Here is a 6,000-nt window from a genome sequence, read left to right as displayed (position 1 = left end):
TGAGTTGATCACCCTGTATTTGTGTAATTTGATATAGGATATTATGTATTGCTTTTGGGGCCGACGACGGGTAGAAGCTGGTGCGCAAAGCCCTATACATGACCGTCTCGACAATCGTGTGATCGGTACTGGGCGCATGCGGTCGGGGCGTTAAAACCGTTTTGCCCAGCTCGGATATTTTATACTATCGATTCTTCACCCCTGCCGTCAGGCTCTTGGGCCACACCTGACTTCCCCTCGCGAGACCTGAAACCACGTGGGTTCTCACAGCGCGATTATGCAATGCTGTCGTGTATGCTACCACTCTACCATCGCTCCTCTTTGCGTTTGCGTGCGTTTTACACTGTTACGCGAACGATATAAAAGCCGTTACAGTTTTTACATCAGTCTGATAGATTGTATTTTATACTTACCGACGAATTGAGCTGCATAAATCATACATGTTACAAATCAAATTTTGTGTGTGTTTGCATTTGATGAATAATATAGTTATGCACGCGTTATTAAATTGGTACCTACAGGCTATTAATACGGCACCTATCCGTTAACTTAAACTAAAGTCACACATTATTATAACTTAAAATGCCGGTATAGCAATTGATTCGGACAGCTTGATAGTTAATACTGTAAATCGTCAGCTTACGAATTAAGCACATTATGCTCAGCATTGACCTTCAAGTTTAATAAACCCAAATTTGGCAATACAAACTATGATTTAAAAAAATTGGAATTATTTTGAAGTGGGTTGTTGTTTAAATACGATCCATACTGATCATACAACAATTAATATGGCGGAATAAGTTATTTTAATCATTCACTGCCATAGTTTTTTTTAGTTCGTCGTTCAAAAATATATATTTTATTTATCGTTGTAAGCCCTGTTAAAAAGTTTACTGTTACGATATATGGTATACACAATGTCTCACAAGAGATAGGTACTGCCCAGAAAAAAATATCTACTACGTGAATTAATTTTAAATATTATATTTTTCTATTTTTCTCTCTCAATACATCTACGAAAATGTTTAAAATTAAAATTATAAATCTATAATAATGGTAATATCTATTTAATTTAAATCGTTCTAATTAAATTAATTTTTCCAATTAGATAAAAAATATAAAAATATACAAAATAAAGTTATGAAGTGTAGGTACTCATAGTAATTTAATAACGTATTAAAACATGTTTGTCAAGTTGTTTTACACATATTTGATTTACTTATAAAACATGTAGACAAAAAAAATTTACTATAGTATATTTACTATGATACCCAAGAGGATTTTCTTTGATTGACTGTTGCGATATCTGTTACCTAAATGATACCGGTTCACGGCCCCTTAGGCGATAATTACTACAAATGTTAAGCAATTATTCTTGTCTAGAGTTATTTGCTCTGAAATGTAATGATCAATTATAAGTAGATCATAATTAACTTTTAGGCAGGCGACTCCGCTTAAAATGGTAAATTTATAATATTATGTGTTTATGTAATAATGAATTTTAACTTGGACATTTCCTGTACGTTGGTAATTGTTGTACTTACTGTAGTTTGCCTGTTTCCAAAATGCAGATTTTAAGTTAATCGGGTCAATCAATAGTACCTAAAAAGTACGCCAAGCTGTCCTAGGGATGGAGTTTTAGAATTGTTACAACTTGGTTTGGTATTTTATTTGGGAAAATATCTACTACTCTGAAATATAAACTAGTTTTTTTATAACTAGTTAGCTTGTTAAAATCGGGTATTGAATACATTACCAAAATTACACAGATACAAAACAAAAATTATTTCTTTCTCTATATACATTATAAATTTAGTAACGTTTTTAATACCTGGTTAAAAAGGTCTACCTTTATTTTTTTTTAAATATAAATTATACAAACAAGTGTATACACTATTTTATAATTATGTACGCATCATAAAAAGTATTCAAGTGTTAAAATAAAAAATTCATAGGTACGCATACATCATGTCTTAACTATTATAGTGGAGTATGTTAAAATCGTATTACGTCGTTTAACAAAATGCTGCACTAAAATAAATGTATAACACATTTTGTCTAAAAATAAATCAAGCTACACTACGGCGTCATTGACAATTTTACTTTTTACGTTTTAATTTTGATAATAATTATTTAGTTACCTATGAAATATTAAAATGATTTTTTCTTTTTATATAGTATGATAACAGAAGTAACAGTCTTACACACAAGTTCTACGTATAATTTACTTTGATTATGTATGTATACAGTATACACCTTTGATATATATTTTTAAAAATAATTGATTGTTTAATAAAAATACCTACCTTTTGTTGGATTGTACAACATTTAAAAAAATATTATTTTTATCATTTATGCATGAAGCATTGTGGTATATACCATATTTACATTTTTAAAATACTTATTAATCTTAGTTTTACAGATTTTCTAGCATAAAAATGATAATTCGTTTTAGTAATCATATTTAAAAACTGTATTTTTCCAATTTTGGTGTAATGAGAGTTAGATAACCTGAATGCTTAGTTTTATTAAATTATTTTTATTATTTCAAAAAAATGTCATTATCGGCTGCAGTTTTATTCCACAACTAATATAATATAGTATATAATTATTCATAATATAGTAATGTTATACATTTATTTATTAGTGGTGGTTATAAATAACCTAATAATAATCCTTTTATCTTTAAAACAACCTATTTTTATTCAGATCTAGATCTCTTTAACCACCTTTCAAATTAGATAAATTTCCATGATGTATTTAATTTTTATTAAAATTCATTATTATGTAACTCACAAAAGACATTTCGAGTGATTCGATCCGTGTTGCAATATCGAAATAGTCCTATGTGTTTCAAAAAGAAGCCATGTAGCTGCTTAATGATAATATTTGGTAAAGCCAAAAGTGATTGTGAGTTGTCTTATTTTTATAGTAATGAATGTTGGTTACGAGTTTCAACTTTTTTAGTTTACTTCAAATTCGTTTTTTTTGACGGACTCAAATTAATTATTTTATTATAACCTAATATCATGATATTACACGGAAGAGTTTATTTATATTGCACATTGCTTATTGCGCTAGACCTGATTGTGAGAAGTCCGTGTCGAGGTAACACATTGCATAGTATGCTTAGTCTATTGCACTTTGCGTATGTACGCGGCACTGTTCGGAATGGTACGCGCGCATTATATACAGTAATTTATTATTATAACATATAAAATACATTATTTTTATAAATAATATGTATAGTGTAAATAAAAACAGTCAGCGGTTTTTGTTAGGAATAAACTTGAGCTGAAGGGTCAAGTTATTAGCCTGGTTTTAGAAGCTGTATTGATTTTATGATGTCGGAATGTCCTTGTTGTTCAGCCGTACCAACCAACTACGTGTACAGCTGTTACTGTCTACGGCGGCTAACGTATACAATGCGTAATGACGGATACAAACAATATCGCTTTGGCTGCCGTTACTACGTCTGTCGGTGCAGGGTGAACAAGAAGTTGGGTGGAGTAAAAAAACGTGAATACAATATTTATCTGACAGGATAAGAATGCGCTTAAGTAAATGGTAAAGAGCATAGTGCATAAGCTCAATAATGCAAATGAAAACGATAGTGTAAAAGCCTCTCAGTTATAAGTGCATTACACAAAAAAATACACAAACTAAAAAAAAAAGCAAAAGTAAAATTTCTGAGAACGGTCATTTGAAGTGTTTTCTTAGAGCAAACATTTTGAATTCGTTTTGCGACACCACCGCGCTCCATATCGTTAAATTTAAAAGAGACTTTTGCAGATATTTACTCGAAACGTTTAACTTAATAGAGTTTCGTTTATGCAAACTTACAGGTTCGTTTAGGTGTGTAAAATTAACTGTGTGCTTCATTTTCCTCCTTTCCGATTACAATAGCATTTCAAAACCTATAGTTTACGATAGACATGGTTTATGACATAAGCTATTTTTTAAAACATAATCTTACTATAACTACCATCTTTTGAATTTTCAGAAAAATTCGATCGGTATTTAAAAGACAGCCGCTATATGTTTAGTAAAACACGAAAACTTGCATACAAAAAAAAAAGTAGTATGCAAAGATATTACATTTTTTCAACAAGAATTTGTGCATAAATTATGTTATAAGTTCTTATTTAATTAATAGGTGTAACGTTGTTTTAAAAATAATCCTTCAATACACATGTATATAAATTTACATTCCAATAATGGTGTTTTAATTTAATACGTTTCAATAAAATAAACTAAAATATCAACTTTACTTGTTATGAAAAGTTCAAATGTAAAATGTTTTTTAAGATATTTATATTCTGTGTCCTTTATACACTTAATCGTTTTACGAATTTAAGAATAATTAGTTATTATCCCTATGTTTCAATTTTACAAAAGCAAAATATTAAAATATCGTTTTATTAAATGTTTTACATATTTTTCAACTTTGGTGTAGTGATGGAAAAAAAAAGAATCTAGTTATTTTCTCCGCTCTACATAAAAACATTAAATCATGGATATGTTATCTCTTATTACTTATTTTTTATCATTTGTATCTTATCATTTCTCTCTTATCACTTTTATATTATTTCACATCATTTATCACTTATCTCTATTCTTTTACCACTTATCTTTTATAATTAATCACATCACTTATCTCTTATCTCGTATCACGTAAATTTGTAATGCGAAAATGGTGACATGAAATTTCTTGTTTCCAGCTCAAACACATATCCGTGTTTTAATTTGTGTGTCTTACAAAACACGTGTTATTTATATTTTGTGTATATACTTTGTTCTAGGATCTATTTAACACACAATTTTGTAGTATCTATTAAAATAGAAAATAATAATTAGTTGATAATTAATTCAATATAAAGTGATAAACAATTTACAAACTATGCACAAATCATAAAATGTTGCTTATATAATATTATGTAAATCAGATATAGATTAGCATCGACGCTTAAAAAATTACCACTATGAAAAAATGTATCTTTTTGAATCTTGATCCAAATCGTAATTTTTAAAATAATATTGGTACTGAATGTTTTCTGTAGATAAGTGTATTCGTTTTTTTGTCAAATATGCAACATATACAGTAGACATTTTTTGTTTTATTCGGTGGGACATATAATTTGTAATTAATTATAAATAATATTCATGAATTATTTTTGGTTGGAAAATAAAATAATTATTTCTGCAATTTATTACAATAAACTAAGTGACGTGTCACAAACATGCTATTTAATTTTATTTGCAAGACAGCGTTATTTATTCGTTCAGTTCAAAGTTATTTACATGAACATAAATAAACGTAATAAACGTAGAAACTATAAATAATGATATTAATTTATTTATTTCGAGAACATTACAACTATAACGATTTAATTTGATTTGATCCTAAAGTATTATTTTGGTGAACAAAATAATTGAGTTTATAACTTTATATTCGTTATGTTACACAGCCCTGGTTATTATTTCTCGGGATCTAGCCAAAAAACTGTTGGTTAAATACCAAAATGTATTACACAACACATTGCGTATTCCAACTCTTAATATGCCTATTGCGAGACGCGTATAAAAATAACTTGGAAAAAATATACAGTAGTTTATTATGCACCAATAAAAAGGAATTTCGCACGGCGCTCGGCGTATGCAGTTTAACGGCGTCGGTGTGTCCATCGACAGTTTTTTGCCTATCGGCAATAACGCGTTTAATGCTTTATTTGTTTTACCACCAGCAGTCTTATGTTCATGGCACTGCCGAGTATTTCGCATTAAACGTTATAGTTACGGTCTCTGTTCTCCAACATAAACCGACAAAATATGCAATTGGTCGAGCCGGAAAAATGGCCTTGCGGGGTTTTTCTAAATGAAATTAATAAGATAACTGAACGCACGTATACCATTCAAGAGTATTATACATTAGCATGCACAATGTGTTCTGTGTTTGGCGTGGCCACCGGAAATGCCAGTATAGTGTGGCGTTTGGGAATC

Source organism: Adelges cooleyi, unplaced genomic scaffold (assembly GCF_023614345.1).
Source record: "Adelges cooleyi isolate 19-005CV unplaced genomic scaffold, UGA_ACOO_1.1 ACOO_flye_CR_arks_rails_tigmint_CR_PRNA_30, whole genome shotgun sequence".
Classification (NCBI taxonomy): Eukaryota; Metazoa; Arthropoda; class Insecta; order Hemiptera; family Adelgidae; genus Adelges; species Adelges cooleyi.
The sequence above is the reverse complement of the archived record's forward strand: the minus strand, read 5'-3'. Positions refer to the sequence as shown.